Below are 15,543 nucleotides of genomic sequence, written 5' to 3'. Positions count from 1 at the left end.
GATCGGATCTGTCGAAGATTATCTATCGACCCATCTGTCTGATGGGAAATTGCATGGTGTGTACCAGACTTTTTCTTTTAGGCCACACAGGAGGATGATTTAAGATTCAATGCAGGATTTAATCCAGGCCTTTGCAAGCAATTAAGCAGCATCAAGAGTCATGAAGTGATGGAGGAGATAAAGATGACAAGAAGAGGTTAGGAAATGAATGATTGGCATGAATGAGAGTTTAACATCCAATATTACCCCTTAAGCAACCTGCTTGAGAAGCCAAGTTTTTAGAGGATCATATCAAGCTTTAACATAATTTCAGGCAGAGAAACCTGTACCATTGATAGAACTTGCCATTTACCAGGTACTCAATGACAGCAGGTAGATTCTGAAAAGTGGTGTGCCGTACGAATCTACTCATTGTGCATCTCCATAGCGAACGTCAGTGGTAGAGCGCATTCTTTGCATGTATGAGGCCCCGGGTTCAATCCCCGGCATCTCCAGCTTTTCTTCTACAAACTGCTAAGGCCCCCTTCCGCTACTGGATCCCATACCGGAAGCGCCAATGTTTCCTGCTGCAGATGCTTAGTGAGGTGTCAACAATTCTGACTTTAATGCAAACTCTTATTGTTCGTGAAATGAAAGGTTCCACCTATTTTGTGGGGAAAAAATTGGCCCTTAGCCAAATGCGGATTTACTGAAAAATTTTAAAAATGATCCGTAACATCACTTTCCAACTTAAACAGCTGCTAATTACCATTTTCTGCTGTAGCAGATAAAGGCCTGCTGAGGTACCACGACACTGCTGACAGCATTGGGGGATGTAGCTCAGAGGTAGAGCGCATGCTTCGCATGTATGAGGCCCCGGGTTCAATCCCCGGCATCTCCATCTTTTCTTCTACAAACTGCAAAGTCCCCCTTGCGCTAATGGATCCCATACCGGAAGCGCCAATGTTTCCTGTTACAGATGCTTAGTGAGGTGTCAATATTTCTGACTTTCATGCAAACGCTATGCACCTTGGAATAGAGCCAATAAAATGCACTTCAGCCTCGTACACACTATGCAATTTCCCGCCAGATAGATGGCTCGAATAGATCAGGTCCGATCTGATTTCCGATCGTTTTTCTGATCGATTTGCATTGAAGTGATCAGAAAATCGATCGGAAATCCGATCGGATCTGTCGAAGATTATCTATCGACCCATCTGTCTGATGGGAAATTGCATGGTGTGTACCAGACTTTTTCTTTTAGGCCACACAGGAGGATGATTTAAGATTCAATGCAGGATTTAATCCAGGCCTTTGCAAGCAATTAAGCAGCATCAAGAGTCAGGAAGTGATGGAGGAGATAAAGATGACAAGAAGAGGTTAGGAAATGAATGATTGGCATGAATGAGAGTTTAACATCCAATATTACCCCTTAAGCAACCTGCTTGAGAAGCCAAGTTTTTAGAGGATCATATCAAGCTTTAACATAATTTCAGGCAGAGAAACCTGTACCATTGATAGAACTTGCCATTTACCAGGTACTCAATGACAGCAGGTAGATTCTGAAAAGTGGTGTGCCGTACGAATCTACTCATTGTGCATCTCCATAGCGAACGTCAAAGGGGATGTAGCTCAGTGGTAGAGCGCATGCTTTGCATGTATGAGGCCCCGGGTTCAATCCCCGGCATCTCCAGCTTTTCTTCTACAAACTGCTAAGGCCCCCTTCCGCTACTGGATCCCATACCGGAAGCGCCAATGTTTCCTGCTGCAGATGCTTAGTGAGGTGTCAACAATTCTGACTTTAATGCAAACTCTTATTGTTCGTGAAATGAAAGGTTCCACCTATTTTGTGGGAAAAAAATTGGCCCTTAGCCAAATGCGGATTTACTGAAAAATTTTAAAAATGATCCGTAACATCACTTTCCAACTTAAACAGCTGCTAATTACCATTTTCTGCTGTAGGAGATAAAGGCCTGCTGAGGTACCACGACACTGCTGACAGCATTGGGGGATGTAGCTCAGAGGTAGAGCGCATGCTTCGCATGTATGAGGCCCCGGGTTCAATCCCTGGCATCTCCAGCTTTTCTTCTACAAACTGCAAAGTCCCCCTTGCGCTAATGGATCCCATACCGGAAGCGCCAATGTTTCCTGTTACAGATGCTTAGTGAGGTGTCAATATTTCTGACTTTCATGCAAACGCTATGCACCTTGGAATAGAGCCAATAAAATGCACTTCAGCCTCGTACACACTATGCAATTTCCCGCCAGATAGATGGGTCGAATAGATCAGGTCCGATCTGATTTCCGATCGTTTTTCTGATCGATTTGCATTGAAGTGATCAGAAAATCGATCGGAAATCCGATCGGATCTGTCGAAGATTATCTATCGACCCATCTGTCTGATGGGAAATTGCATGGTGTGTACCAGACTTTTTCTTTTAGGCCACACAGGAGGATGATTTAAGATTCAATGCAGGATTTTATCCAGGCCTTTGCAAGCAATTAAGCAGCATCAAGAGTCATGAAGTGATGGAGGAGATAAAGATGACAAGAAGAGGTTAGGAAATGAATGATTGGCATGAATGAGAGTTTAACATCCAATATTACCCCTTAAGCAACCTGCTTGAGAAGCCAAGTTTTTAGAGGATCATATCAAGCTTTAACATAATTTCAGGCAGAGAAACCTGTACCATTGATAGAACTTGCCATTTACCAGGTACTCAATGACAGCAGGTAGATTCTGAAAAGTGGTGTGCCGTACGAATCTACTCATTGTGCATCTCCATAGCGAACGTCAAAGGGGATGTAGCTCAGTGGTAGAGCGCATGCTTTGCATGTATGAGGCCCCGGGTTCAATCCCCGGCATCTCCAGCTTTTCTTCTACAAACTGCTAAGGCCCCCTTCCGCTACTGGATCCCATACCGGAAGCGCCAATGTTTCCTGCTGCAGATGCTTAGTGAGGTGTCAACAATTCTGACTTTAATGCAAACTCTTATTGTTCGTGAAATGAAAGGTTCCACCTATTTTGTGGGAAAAAAATTGGCCCTTAGCCAAATGCGGATTTACTGAAAAATTTTAAAAATGATCCGTAACATCACTTTCCAACTTAAACAGCTGCTAATTACCATTTTCTGCTGTAGGAGATAAAGGCCTGCTGAGGTACCACGACACTGCTGACAGCATTGGGGGATGTAGCTCAGAGGTAGAGCGCATGCTTCGCATGTATGAGGCCCCGGGTTCAATCCCTGGCATCTCCAGCTTTTCTTCTACAAACTGCAAAGTCCCCCTTGCGCTAATGGATCCCATACCGGAAGCGCCAATGTTTCCTGTTACAGATGCTTAGTGAGGTGTCAATATTTCTGACTTTCATGCAAACGCTATGCACCTTGGAATAGAGCCAATAAAATGCACTTCAGCCTCGTACACACTATGCAATTTCCCGCCAGATAGATGGGTCGAATAGATCAGGTCCGATCGGATCTGTCGAAGATTATCTATCGACCCATCTGTCTGATGGGAAATTGCATGGTGTGTACCAGACTTTTTCTTTTAGGCCACACAGGAGGATGATTTAAGATTCAATGCAGGATTTAATCCAGGCCTTTGCAAGCAATTAAGCAGCATCAAGAGTCAGGAAGTGATGGAGGAGATAAAGATGACAAGAAGAGGTTAGGAAATGAATGATTGGCATGAATGAGAGTTTAACATCCAATATTACCCCTTAAGCAACCTGCTTGAGAAGCCAAGTTTTTAGAGGATCATATCAAGCTTTAACATAATTTCAGGCAGAGAAACCTGTACCATTGATAGAACTTGCCATTTACCAGGTACTCAATGACAGCAGGTAGATTCTGAAAAGTGGTGTGCCGTACGAATCTACTCATTGTGCATCTCCATAGCGAACGTCAAAGGGGATGTAGCTCAGTGGTAGAGCGCATGCTTTGCATGTATGAGGCCCCGGGTTCAATCCCCGGCATCTCCAGCTTTTCTTCTACAAACTGCTAAGGCCCCCTTCCGCTACTGGATCCCATACCGGAAGCGCCAATGTTTCCTGCTGCAGATGCTTAGTGAGGTGTCAACAATTCTGACTTTAATGCAAACTCTTATTGTTCGTGAAATGAAAGGTTCCACCTATTTTGTGGGAAAAAAATTGGCCCTTAGCCAAATGCGGATTTACTGAAAAATTTTAAAAATGATCCGTAACATCACTTTCCAACTTAAACAGCTGCTAATTACCATTTTCTGCTGTAGGAGATAAAGGCCTGCTGAGGTACCACGACACTGCTGACAGCATTGGGGGATGTAGCTCAGAGGTAGAGCGCATGCTTCGCATGTATGAGGCCCCGGGTTCAATCCCTGGCATCTCCGGCTTTTCTTCTACAAACTGCAAAGTCCCCCTTGCGCTAATGGATCCCATACCGGAAGCGCCAATGTTTCCTGTTACAGATGCTTAGTGAGGTGTCAATATTTCTGACTTTCATGCAAACGCTATGCACCTTGGAATAGAGCCAATAAAATGCACTTCAGCCTCGTACACACTATGCAATTTCCCGCCAGATAGATGGGTCGAATAGATCAGGTCCGATCGGATCTGTCGAAGATTATCTATCGACCCATCTGTCTGATGGGAAATTGCATGGTGTGTACCAGACTTTTTCTTTTAGGCCACACAGGAGGATGATTTAAGATTCAATGCAGGATTTAATCCAGGCCTTTGCAAGCAATTAAGCAGCATCAAGAGTCAGGAAGTGATGGAGGAGATAAAGATGACAAGAAGAGGTTAGGAAATGAATGATTGGCATGAATGAGAGTTTAACATCCAATATTACCCCTTAAGCAACCTGCTTGAGAAGCCAAGTTTTTAGAGGATCATATCAAGCTTTAACATAATTTCAGGCAGAGAAACCTGTACCATTGATAGAACTTGCCATTTACCAGGTACTCAATGACAGCAGGTAGATTCTGAAAAGTGGTGTGCCGTACGAATCTACTCATTGTGCATCTCCATAGCGAACGTCAAAGGGGATGTAGCTCAGTGGTAGAGCGCATGCTTTGCATGTATGAGGCCCCGGGTTCAATCCCTGGCATCTCCAGCTTTTCTTCTACAAACTGCTAAGGCCCCCTTCCGCTACTGGATCCCATACCGGAAGCGCCAATGTTTCCTGCTGCAGATGCTTAGTGAGGTGTCAACAATTCTGACTTTAATGCAAACTCTTATTGTTCGTGAAATGAAAGGTTCCACCTATTTTGTGGGAAAAAAATTGGCCCTTAGCCAAATGCGGATTTACTGAAAAATTTTAAAAATGATCCGTAACATCACTTTCCAACTTAAACAGCTGCTAATTACCATTTTCTGCTGTAGGAGATAAAGGCCTGCTGAGGTACCACGACACTGCTGACAGCATTGGGGGATGTAGCTCAGAGGTAGAGCGCATGCTTCGCATGTATGAGGCCCCGGGTTCAATCCCTGGCATCTCCAGCTTTTCTTCTACAAACTGCAAAGTCCCCCTTGCGCTAATGGATCCCATACCGGAAGCGCCAATGTTTCCTGTTACAGATGCTTAGTGAGGTGTCAATATTTCTGACTTTCATGCAAACGCTATGCACCTTGGAATAGAGCCAATAAAATGCACTTCAGCCTCGTACACACTATGCAATTTCCCGCCAGATAGATGGCTCGAATAGATCAGGTCCGATCTGATTTCCGATCGTTTTTCTGATCGATTTGCATTGAAGTGATCAGAAAATCGATCGGAAATCCGATCGGATCTGTCGAAGATTATCTATCGACCCATCTGTCTGATGGGAAATTGCATGGTGTGTACCAGACTTTTTCTTTTAGGCCACACAGGAGGATGATTTAAGATTCAATGCAGGATTTAATCCAGGCCTTTGCAAGCAATTAAGCAGCATCAAGAGTCAGGAAGTGATGGAGGAGATAAAGATGACAAGAAGAGGTTAGGAAATGAATGATTGGCATGAATGAGAGTTTAACATCCAATATTACCCCTTAAGCAACCTGCTTGAGAAGCCAAGTTTTTAGAGGATCATATCAAGCTTTAACATAATTTCAGGCAGAGAAACCTGTACCATTGATAGAACTTGCCATTTACCAGGTACTCAATGACAGCAGGTAGATTCTGAAAAGTGGTGTGCCGTACAAATCTACTCATTGTGCATCTCCATAGTGAACGTCAAAGGGGATGTAGCTCAGTGGTAGAGCGCATGCTTTGCATGTATGAGGCCCCGGGTTCAATCCCCGGCATCTCCAGCTTTTCTTCTACAAACTGCTAAGGCCCCCTTCCGCTACTGGATCCCATACCGGAAGCGCCAATGTTTCCTGCTGCAGATGCTTAGTGAGGTGTCAACAATTCTGACTTTAATGCAAACTCTTATTGTTCGTGAAATGAAAGGTTCCACCTATTTTGTGGGAAAAAAATTGGCCCTTAGCCAAATGCGGATTTACTGAAAAATTTTAAAAATGATCCGTAACATCACTTTCCAACTTAAACAGCTGCTAATTACCATTTTCTGCTGTAGGAGATAAAGGCCTGCTGAGGTACCACGACACTGCTGACAGCATTGGGGGATGTAGCTCAGAGGTAGAGCGCATGCTTCGCATGTATGAGGCCCCGGGTTCAATCCCTGGCATCTCCAGCTTTTCTTCTACAAACTGCAAAGTCCCCCTTGCGCTAATGGATCCCATACCGGAAGCGCCAATGTTTCCTGTTACAGATGCTTAGTGAGGTGTCAATATTTCTGACTTTCATGCAAACGCTATGCACCTTGGAATAGAGCCAATAAAATGCACTTCAGCCTCGTACACACTATGCAATTTCCCGCCAGATAGATGGGTCGAATAGATCAGGTCCGATCTGATTTCCGATCGTTTTTCTGATTGATTTGCATTGAAGTGATCAGAAAATCGATCGGAAATCCGATCGGATCTGTCGAAGATTATCTATCGACCCATCTGTCTGATGGGAAATTGCATGGTGTGTACCAGACTTTTTCTTTTAGGCCACACAGGAGGATGATTTAAGATTCAATGCAGGATTTAATCCAGGCCTTTGCAAGCAATTAAGCAGCATCAAGAGTCAGGAAGTGATGGAGGAGATAAAGATGACAAGAAGAGGTTAGGAAATGAATGATTGGCATGAATGAGAGTTTAACATCCAATATTACCCCTTAAGCAACCTGCTTGAGAAGCCAAGTTTTTAGAGGATCTTATCAAGCTTTAACATAATTTCAGGCAGAGAAACCTGTACCATTGATAGAACTTGCCATTTACCAGGTACTCAATGACAGCAGGTAGATTCTGAAAAGTGGTGTGCCGTACGAATCTACTCATTGTGCATCTCCATAGCGAACGTCAAAGGGGATGTAGCTCAGTGGTAGAGCGCATGCTTTGCATGTATGAGGCCCCAGGTTCAATCCCTGGCATCTCCAGCTTTTCTTCTACAAACTGCTAGAGCCCCCTTCCGCTACTGGATCCCATACCGGAAGCGCCAATGTTTCCTGCTGCAGATGCTTAGTGAGGTGTCAACAATTCTGACTTTAATGCAAACTCTTATTGTTCGTGAAATGAAAGGTTCCACCTATTTTGTGGGAAAAAAATTGGCCCTTAGCCAAATGCGGATTTACTGAAAAATTTTAAAAATGATCTGTAACATCACTTTCCAACTTAAACAGCTGCTAATTACCATTTTCTGCTGTAGGAGATAAAGGCCTGCTGAGGTACCACGATGCTGCTGACAGCATTGGGGGATGTAGCTCAGTGGTAGAGCGCATGCTTTGCATGTATGAGGCCATGGGTTCAATCCCCGGCATCTCCAGCTTTTCTTCTACAAACTGCTAAGGCCCCCTTCCGCTACTGGATCCCATACCGGAAGCGCCAATGTTTCCTGCTGCAGATGCTTAGTGAGGTGTCAACAATTCTGACTTTAATGCAAACTCTTATTGTTCGTGAAATGAAAGGTTCCACCTATTTTGTGGGGAAAAAATTGGCCCTTAGCCAAATGCGGATTTACTGAAAAATTTTAAAAATGATCCGTAACATCACTTTCCAACTTAAACAGCTGCTAATTACCATTTTCTGCTGTAGGAGATAAAGGCCTGCTGAGGTACCACGATGCTGCTGACAGCATCGGGGGATGTAGCTCAGAGGTAGAGCGCATGCTTCGCATGTATGAGGCCCCGGGTTCAATCCCCGGCATCTCCAGCTTTTCTTCTACAAACTGCAAAGTCCCCCTTGCGCTAATGGATCCCATACCGGAAGCGCCAATGTTTCCTGTTACAGATGCTTAGTGAGGTGTCAATATTTCTGACTTTCATGCAAACGCTATGCACCTTGGAATAGAGCCAATAAAATGCACTTCAGCCTCGTACACACTATGCAATTTCCCGCCAGATAGATGGGTCGAATAGATCAGTTCCGATCGTTTTTCTGATTGATTTGCATTGAAGTGATCAGAAAATCGATCGGAAATCCGATCGGATCTGTCGAAGACTATCTATCGACCCATCTGTCTGATGGGAAATTGCATGGTGTGTACCAGACTTTTTCTTTTAGGCCACACAGGAGGATGATTTAAGATTCAATGCAGGATTTAATCCAGGCCTTTGCAAGCAATTAAGCAGCATCAAGAGTCAGGAAGTGATGGAGGAGATAAAGATGACAAGAAGAGGTTAGGAAATGAATGATTGGCATGAATGAGAGTTTAACATCCAATATTACCCCTTAAGCAACCTGCTTGAGAAGCCAAGTTTTTAGAGGATCTTATCAAGCTTTAACATAATTTCAGGCAGAGAAACCTGTACCATTGATAGAACTTGCCATTTACCAGGTACTCAATGACAGCAGGTAGATTCTGAAAAGTGGTGTGCCGTACGAATCTACTCATTGTGCATCTCCATAGCGAACGTCAAAGGGGATGTAGCTCAGTGGTAGAGCGCATGCTTTGCATGTATGAGGCCCCGGGTTCAATCCCTGGCATCTCCAGCTTTTCTTCTACAAACTGCTAGAGCCCCCTTCCGCTACTGGATCCCATACCGGAAGCGCCAATGTTTCCTGCTGCAGATGCTTAGTGAGGTGTCAACAATTCTGACTTTAATGCAAACTCTTATTGTTCGTGAAATGAAAGGTTCCACCTATTTTGTGGGAAAAAAATTGGCCCTTAGCCAAATGCGGATTTACTGAAAAATTTTAAAAATGATCCGTAACATCACTTTCCAACTTAAACAGCTGCTAATTACCATTTTCTGCTGTAGGAGATAAAGGCCTGCTGAGGTACCACGATGCTGCTGACAGCATTGGGGGATGTAGCTCAGTGGTAGAGCGCATGCTTTGCATGTATGAGGCCCCGGGTTCAATCCCCGGCATCTCCAGCTTTTCTTCTACAAACTGCTAAGGCCCCCTTCCGCTACTGGATCCCATACCGGAAGCGCCAATGTTTCCTGCTGCAGATGCTTAGTGAGGTGTCAACAATTCTGACTTTAATGCAAACTCTTATTGTTCGTGAAATGAAAGGTTCAACCTATTTTGTGGGAAAAAAATTGGCCCTTAGCCAAATGCGGATTTACTGAAAAATTTTAAAAATGATCCGTAACATCACTTTCCAACTTAAACAGCTGCTAATTACCATTTTCTGCTGTAGGAGATAAAGGCCTGCTGAGGTACCACGATGCTGCTGACAGCATCGGGGGATGTAGCTCAGAGGTAGAGCGCATGCTTCGCATGTATGAGGCCCCGGGTTCAATCCCCGGCATCTCCAGCTTTTCTTCTACAAACTGCAAAGTCCCCCTTGCGCTAATGGATCCCATACCGGAAGCGCCAATGTTTCCTGTTACAGATGCTTAGTGAGGTGTCAATATTTCTGACTTTCATGCAAACGCTATGCACCTTGGAATAGAGCCAATAAAATGCACTTCAGCCTCGTACACACTATGCAATTTCCCGCCAGATAGATGGGTCGAATAGATCAGGTCCGATCGTTTTTCTGATTGATTTGCATTGAAGTGATCAGAAAATCGATCGGAAATCCGATCGGATCTGTCGAAGATTATCTATCGACCCATCTGTCTGATGGGAAATTGCATGGTGTGTACCAGACTTTTTCTTTTAGGCCACACAGGAGGATGATTTAAGATTCAATGCAGGATTTAATCCAGGCCTTTGGAAGCAATTAAGCAGCATCAAGAGTCAGGAAGTGATGGAGGAGATAAAGATGACAAGAAGAGGTTAGGAAATGAATGATTGGCATGAATGAGAGTTTAACATCCAATATTACCCCTTAAGCAACCTGCTTGAGAAGCCAAGTTTTTAGAGGATCTTATCAAGCTTTAACATAATTTCAGGCAGAGAAACCTGTACCATTGATAGAACTTGCCATTTACCAGGTACTCAATGACAGCAGGTAGATTCTGAAAAGTGGTGTGCTGTACGAATCTACTCATTGTGCATCTCCATAGCGAACGTCAAAGGGGATGTTGCTCAGTGGTAGAGCGCATGCTTTGCATGTATGAGGCCCCGGGTTCAATCCCTGGCATCTCCAGCTTTTCTTCTACAAACTGCTAGAGCCCACTTCCGCTACTGGATCCCATACCGGAAGCGCCAATGTTTCCTGCTGCAGTTGCTTAGTGAGGTGTCAACAATTCTGACTTTAATGCAAACTCTTATTGTTCGTGAAATGAAAGGTTCCACCTATTTTGTGGGAAAAAAATTGGCCCTTAGCCAAATGCGGATTTACTGAAAAATTTTAAAAATGATCCGTAACATCACTTTCCAACTTAAACAGCTGCTAATTACCATTTTCTGCTGTAGGAGATAAAGGCCTGCTGAGGTACCACGATGCTGCTGACAGCATCGGGGGATGTAGCTCAGAGGTAGAGCGCATGCTTCGCAAGTATGAGGCCCTGGGTTCAATCCCCGGCATCTCCAGCTTTTCTTCTACAAACTGCAAAGTCCCCCTTGCGCTAATGGATCCCATACCGGAAGCGCCAATGTTTCCTGTTACAGATGCTTAGTGAGGTGTCAATATTTCTGACTTTCATGCAAACGCTATGCACCTTGGAATAGAGCCAATAAAATGCACTTCAGCCTCGTACACACTATGCAATTTCCCGCCAGTTAGATGGGTCGAATAGATCAGGTCCGATCTGATTTCCGATCGTTTTTCTGATTGATTTGCATTGAAGTGATCAGAAAATCGATCGGAAATCCGATCGGATCTGTCGAAGATTATCTATCGACCCATCTGTCTGATGGGAAATTGCATGGTGTGTACCAGACTTTTTCTTTTAGGCCACACAGGAGGATGATTTAAGATTCAATGCAGGATTTAATCCAGGCCTTTGCAAGCAATTAAGCAGCATCAAGAGTCAGGAAGTGATGGAGGAGATAAAGATGACAAGAAGAGGTTAGGAAATGAATGATTGGCATGAATGAGAGTTTAACATCCAATATTACCCCTTAAGCAACCTGCTTGAGAAGCCAAGTTTTTAGAGGATCTTATCAAGCTTCAACATAATTTCAGGCAGAGAAACCTGTACCATTGATAGAACTTGCCATTTACCAGGTACTCAATGACAGCAGGTAGATTCTGAAAAGTGGTGTGCCGTACGAATCTACTCATTGTGCATCACCATAGTGAACGTCAAAGGGGATGTAGCTCAGTGGTAGAGCGCATGCTTTGCATGTATGAGGCCCCGGGTTCAATCCCCGGCATCTCCAGCTCTTCTTCTACAAACTGCTATGGCCCCCTTCCGCTACTGGATCCCATACCGGAAGCGCCAATGTTTCCTGCTGCAGATGCTTAGTGAGGTGTCAACAATTTTGATTTCAACGTCAAAGGGGATGTAGCTCAGTGGTAGAGTGCATGCTTTGCATGTATGAGGCCCCGGGTTCAATCCCCGGCATCTCCAGCTTTTCTTCTACAAACTGCAAAGGCCCCCTTCCGCTACTGGATCCCATACCGGAAGCGCCAATGTTTCCTGCTGCAGATGCTTAGTGAGGTATCAACAATTCTGACTTTAATGCAAACTCTTATTGTTCGTGAAATGAAAGGTTCCACCTATTTTGTGGGAAAAAAATTGGCCCTTAGCCAAATGCGGATTTACTGAAAAATTTTAAAAATGATCCGTAACATCACTTTCCAACTTAAACAGCTGCTAATTACCATTTTCTGCTGTAGGAGATAAAGGCCTGCTGAGGTACCACGATGCTGCTGACAGCATTGGGGGATGTAGCTCAGAGGTAGAGCGCATGCTTCGCATGTATGAGGCCCCGGGTTCAATCCCCGGCATCTCCAGCTTTTCTTCTACAAACTGCAAAATCCCCCTTGCGCTAATGGATCCCATACCGGAAGCGCCAACGTTTCCTGTTACAGATGTTTAGTGAGGTGTCAATATTTCTGACTTTCATGCAAACGCTATGCACCTTGGAATAGAGCCAATAAAATGCACTTCAGCCTCGTACACACTATGCAATTTCCCGCCAGATAGATGGGTCGAATAGATCAGGTCCGATCTGATTTCCGATCGTTTTTCTGATCGATTTGCATTGAAGTGATCAGAAAATCGATCGGAAATCCGATCGGATCTGTCGAAGATTATCTATCGACCCATCTGTCTGATGGGAAATTGCATGGTGTGTACCAGACTTTTTCTTTTAGGCCACACAGGAGGATGATTTAAGATTCAATGCAGGATTTAATCCAGGCCTTTGCAAGCAATTAAGCAGCATCAAGAGTCATGAAGTGATGGAGGAGATAAAGATGACAAGAAGAGGTTAGGAAATGAATGATTGGCATGAATGAGAGTTTAACATCCAATATTACCCCTTAAGCAACCTGCTTGAGAAGCCAAGTTTTTAGAGGATCATATCAAGCTTTAACATAATTTCAGGCAGAGAAACCTGTACCATTGATAGAACTTGCCATTTACCAGGTACTCAATGACAGCAGGTAGATTCTGAAAAGTGGTGTGCCGTACGAATCTACTCATTGTGCATCTCCATAGCGAACGTCAGTGGTAGAGCGCATTCTTTGCATGTATGAGGCCCCGGGTTCAATCCCCGGCATCTCCAGCTTTTCTTCTACAAACTGCTAAGGCCCCCTTCCGCTACTGGATCCCATACCGGAAGCGCCAATGTTTCCTGCTGCAGATGCTTAGTGAGGTGTCAACAATTCTGACTTTAATGCAAACTCTTATTGTTCGTGAAATGAAAGGTTCCACCTATTTTGTGGGGAAAAAATTGGCCCTTAGCCAAATGCGGATTTACTGAAAAATTTTAAAAATGATCCGTAACATCACTTTCCAACTTAAACAGCTGCTAATTACCATTTTCTGCTGTAGCAGATAAAGGCCTGCTGAGGTACCACGACACTGCTGACAGCATTGGGGGATGTAGCTCAGAGGTAGAGCGCATGCTTCGCATGTATGAGGCCCCGGGTTCAATCCCCGGCATCTCCATCTTTTCTTCTACAAACTGCAAAGTCCCCCTTGCGCTAATGGATCCCATACCGGAAGCGCCAATGTTTCCTGTTACAGATGCTTAGTGAGGTGTCAATATTTCTGACTTTCATGCAAACGCTATGCACCTTGGAATAGAGCCAATAAAATGCACTTCAGCCTCGTACACACTATGCAATTTCCCGCCAGATAGATGGCTCGAATAGATCAGGTCCGATCTGATTTCCGATCGTTTTTCTGATCGATTTGCATTGAAGTGATCAGAAAATCGATCGGAAATCCGATCGGATCTGTCGAAGATTATCTATCGACCCATCTGTCTGATGGGAAATTGCATGGTGTGTACCAGACTTTTTCTTTTAGGCCACACAGGAGGATGATTTAAGATTCAATGCAGGATTTAATCCAGGCCTTTGCAAGCAATTAAGCAGCATCAAGAGTCAGGAAGTGATGGAGGAGATAAAGATGACAAGAAGAGGTTAGGAAATGAATGATTGGCATGAATGAGAGTTTAACATCCAATATTACCCCTTAAGCAACCTGCTTGAGAAGCCAAGTTTTTAGAGGATCATATCAAGCTTTAACATAATTTCAGGCAGAGAAACCTGTACCATTGATAGAACTTGCCATTTACCAGGTACTCAATGACAGCAGGTAGATTCTGAAAAGTGGTGTGCCGTACGAATCTACTCATTGTGCATCTCCATAGCGAACGTCAAAGGGGATGTAGCTCAGTGGTAGAGCGCATGCTTTGCATGTATGAGGCCCCGGGTTCAATCCCCGGCATCTCCAGCTTTTCTTCTACAAACTGCTAAGGCCCCCTTCCGCTACTGGATCCCATACCGGAAGCGCCAATGTTTCCTGCTGCAGATGCTTAGTGAGGTGTCAACAATTCTGACTTTAATGCAAACTCTTATTGTTCGTGAAATGAAAGGTTCCACCTATTTTGTGGGAAAAAAATTGGCCCTTAGCCAAATGCGGATTTACTGAAAAATTTTAAAAATGATCCGTAACATCACTTTCCAACGTAAACAGCTGCTAATTACCATTTTCTGCTGTAGGAGATAAAGGCCTGCTGAGGTACCACGACACTGCTGACAGCATTGGGGGATGTAGCTCAGAGGTAGAGCGCATGCTTCGCATGTATGAGGCCCCGGGTTCAATCCCTGGCATCTCCAGCTTTTCTTCTACAAACTGCAAAGTCCCCCTTGCGCTAATGGATCCCATACCGGAAGCGCCAATGTTTCCTGTTACAGATGCTTAGTGAGGTGTCAATATTTCTGACTTTCATGCAAACGCTATGCACCTTGGAATAGAGCCAATAAAATGCACTTCAGCCTCGTACACACTATGCAATTTCCCGCCAGATAGATGGGTCGAATAGATCAGGTCCGATCTGATTTCCGATCGTTTTTCTGATCGATTTGCATTGAAGTGATCAGAAAATCGATCGGAAATCCGATCGGATCTGTCGAAGATTATCTATCGACCCATCTGTCTGATGGGAAATTGCATGGTGTGTACCAGACTTTTTCTTTTAGGCCACACAGGAGGATGATTTAAGATTCAATGCAGGATTTTATCCAGGCCTTTGCAAGCAATTAAGCAGCATCAAGAGTCATGAAGTGATGGAGGAGATAAAGATGACAAGAAGAGGTTAGGAAATGAATGATTGGCATGAATGAGAGTTTAACATCCAATATTACCCCTTAAGCAACCTGCTTGAGAAGCCAAGTTTTTAGAGGATCATATCAAGCTTTAACATAATTTCAGGCAGAGAAACCTGTACCATTGATAGAACTTGCCATTTACCAGGTACTCAATGACAGCAGGTAGATTCTGAAAAGTGGTGTGCCGTACGAATCTACTCATTGTGCATCTCCATAGCGAACGTCAAAGGGGATGTAGCTCAGTGGTAGAGCGCATGCTTTGCATGTATGAGGCCCCGGGTTCAATCCCCGGCATCTCCAGCTTTTCTTCTACAAACTGCTAAGGCCCCCTTCCGCTACTGGATCCCATACCGGAAGCGCCAATGTTTCCTGCTGCAGATGCTTAGTGAGGTGTCAACAATTCTGACTTTAATGCAAACTCTTA

General features: G+C 44.2%; 26 non-coding genes across 26 annotated transcripts; all 26 read left to right on the top strand.

The window, feature by feature from the left end:
- Nucleotides 1-808: 808 nt before the first annotated feature.
- Nucleotides 809-880, top strand: TRNAA-CGC (transfer RNA alanine (anticodon CGC)). The gene has a single exon. It is a non-coding gene; the product is annotated as a tRNA-Ala (tRNA).
- Nucleotides 881-1,600: 720 nt separating this feature from the next.
- TRNAA-UGC (transfer RNA alanine (anticodon UGC)) lies at nucleotides 1,601-1,672 on the top strand. The gene has a single exon. It is a non-coding gene; the product is annotated as a tRNA-Ala (tRNA).
- A 314-nt stretch (nucleotides 1,673-1,986) lies between these two features.
- Nucleotides 1,987-2,058, top strand: TRNAA-CGC (transfer RNA alanine (anticodon CGC)). Its single transcript has one exon. It is a non-coding gene; the product is annotated as a tRNA-Ala (tRNA).
- A 720-nt stretch (nucleotides 2,059-2,778) lies between these two features.
- On the top strand, nucleotides 2,779-2,850 carry TRNAA-UGC (transfer RNA alanine (anticodon UGC)). Its single transcript has one exon. It is a non-coding gene; the product is annotated as a tRNA-Ala (tRNA).
- Nucleotides 2,851-3,164: 314 nt separating this feature from the next.
- TRNAA-CGC (transfer RNA alanine (anticodon CGC)) lies at nucleotides 3,165-3,236 on the top strand. The gene has a single exon. It is a non-coding gene; the product is annotated as a tRNA-Ala (tRNA).
- Nucleotides 3,237-3,889: 653 nt separating this feature from the next.
- On the top strand, nucleotides 3,890-3,961 carry TRNAA-UGC (transfer RNA alanine (anticodon UGC)). Its single transcript has one exon. It is a non-coding gene; the product is annotated as a tRNA-Ala (tRNA).
- Nucleotides 3,962-4,275: 314 nt separating this feature from the next.
- Nucleotides 4,276-4,347, top strand: TRNAA-CGC (transfer RNA alanine (anticodon CGC)). Its single transcript has one exon. It is a non-coding gene; the product is annotated as a tRNA-Ala (tRNA).
- Nucleotides 4,348-5,000: 653 nt separating this feature from the next.
- Nucleotides 5,001-5,072, top strand: TRNAA-UGC (transfer RNA alanine (anticodon UGC)). The gene has a single exon. It is a non-coding gene; the product is annotated as a tRNA-Ala (tRNA).
- Nucleotides 5,073-5,386: 314 nt separating this feature from the next.
- On the top strand, nucleotides 5,387-5,458 carry TRNAA-CGC (transfer RNA alanine (anticodon CGC)). The gene has a single exon. It is a non-coding gene; the product is annotated as a tRNA-Ala (tRNA).
- A 720-nt stretch (nucleotides 5,459-6,178) lies between these two features.
- TRNAA-UGC (transfer RNA alanine (anticodon UGC)) lies at nucleotides 6,179-6,250 on the top strand. Its single transcript has one exon. It is a non-coding gene; the product is annotated as a tRNA-Ala (tRNA).
- Nucleotides 6,251-6,564: 314 nt separating this feature from the next.
- TRNAA-CGC (transfer RNA alanine (anticodon CGC)) lies at nucleotides 6,565-6,636 on the top strand. The gene has a single exon. It is a non-coding gene; the product is annotated as a tRNA-Ala (tRNA).
- A 720-nt stretch (nucleotides 6,637-7,356) lies between these two features.
- TRNAA-UGC (transfer RNA alanine (anticodon UGC)) lies at nucleotides 7,357-7,428 on the top strand. The gene has a single exon. It is a non-coding gene; the product is annotated as a tRNA-Ala (tRNA).
- Nucleotides 7,429-7,742: 314 nt separating this feature from the next.
- TRNAA-UGC (transfer RNA alanine (anticodon UGC)) lies at nucleotides 7,743-7,814 on the top strand. The gene has a single exon. It is a non-coding gene; the product is annotated as a tRNA-Ala (tRNA).
- Nucleotides 7,815-8,128: 314 nt separating this feature from the next.
- TRNAA-CGC (transfer RNA alanine (anticodon CGC)) lies at nucleotides 8,129-8,200 on the top strand. Its single transcript has one exon. It is a non-coding gene; the product is annotated as a tRNA-Ala (tRNA).
- A 708-nt stretch (nucleotides 8,201-8,908) lies between these two features.
- TRNAA-UGC (transfer RNA alanine (anticodon UGC)) lies at nucleotides 8,909-8,980 on the top strand. The gene has a single exon. It is a non-coding gene; the product is annotated as a tRNA-Ala (tRNA).
- Nucleotides 8,981-9,294: 314 nt separating this feature from the next.
- TRNAA-UGC (transfer RNA alanine (anticodon UGC)) lies at nucleotides 9,295-9,366 on the top strand. The gene has a single exon. It is a non-coding gene; the product is annotated as a tRNA-Ala (tRNA).
- A 314-nt stretch (nucleotides 9,367-9,680) lies between these two features.
- On the top strand, nucleotides 9,681-9,752 carry TRNAA-CGC (transfer RNA alanine (anticodon CGC)). Its single transcript has one exon. It is a non-coding gene; the product is annotated as a tRNA-Ala (tRNA).
- A 708-nt stretch (nucleotides 9,753-10,460) lies between these two features.
- TRNAA-UGC (transfer RNA alanine (anticodon UGC)) lies at nucleotides 10,461-10,532 on the top strand. The gene has a single exon. It is a non-coding gene; the product is annotated as a tRNA-Ala (tRNA).
- Nucleotides 10,533-10,846: 314 nt separating this feature from the next.
- On the top strand, nucleotides 10,847-10,918 carry TRNAA-CGC (transfer RNA alanine (anticodon CGC)). Its single transcript has one exon. It is a non-coding gene; the product is annotated as a tRNA-Ala (tRNA).
- A 720-nt stretch (nucleotides 10,919-11,638) lies between these two features.
- On the top strand, nucleotides 11,639-11,710 carry TRNAA-UGC (transfer RNA alanine (anticodon UGC)). The gene has a single exon. It is a non-coding gene; the product is annotated as a tRNA-Ala (tRNA).
- A 119-nt stretch (nucleotides 11,711-11,829) lies between these two features.
- TRNAA-UGC (transfer RNA alanine (anticodon UGC)) lies at nucleotides 11,830-11,901 on the top strand. The gene has a single exon. It is a non-coding gene; the product is annotated as a tRNA-Ala (tRNA).
- A 314-nt stretch (nucleotides 11,902-12,215) lies between these two features.
- TRNAA-CGC (transfer RNA alanine (anticodon CGC)) lies at nucleotides 12,216-12,287 on the top strand. Its single transcript has one exon. It is a non-coding gene; the product is annotated as a tRNA-Ala (tRNA).
- A 1,090-nt stretch (nucleotides 12,288-13,377) lies between these two features.
- Nucleotides 13,378-13,449, top strand: TRNAA-CGC (transfer RNA alanine (anticodon CGC)). Its single transcript has one exon. It is a non-coding gene; the product is annotated as a tRNA-Ala (tRNA).
- A 720-nt stretch (nucleotides 13,450-14,169) lies between these two features.
- TRNAA-UGC (transfer RNA alanine (anticodon UGC)) lies at nucleotides 14,170-14,241 on the top strand. The gene has a single exon. It is a non-coding gene; the product is annotated as a tRNA-Ala (tRNA).
- A 314-nt stretch (nucleotides 14,242-14,555) lies between these two features.
- TRNAA-CGC (transfer RNA alanine (anticodon CGC)) lies at nucleotides 14,556-14,627 on the top strand. The gene has a single exon. It is a non-coding gene; the product is annotated as a tRNA-Ala (tRNA).
- A 720-nt stretch (nucleotides 14,628-15,347) lies between these two features.
- Nucleotides 15,348-15,419, top strand: TRNAA-UGC (transfer RNA alanine (anticodon UGC)). The gene has a single exon. It is a non-coding gene; the product is annotated as a tRNA-Ala (tRNA).
- The last annotated feature ends 124 nt before the right edge of the window (nucleotides 15,420-15,543 follow it).

Source organism: Hyperolius riggenbachi, chromosome 4, assembly GCF_040937935.1.
Source record: "Hyperolius riggenbachi isolate aHypRig1 chromosome 4, aHypRig1.pri, whole genome shotgun sequence".
NCBI lineage: Eukaryota > Metazoa > Chordata > Amphibia > Anura > Hyperoliidae > Hyperolius > Hyperolius riggenbachi.
Note: the sequence above shows the minus strand (reverse complement) of the source record. Positions and strands in the feature narration are given on the sequence as shown.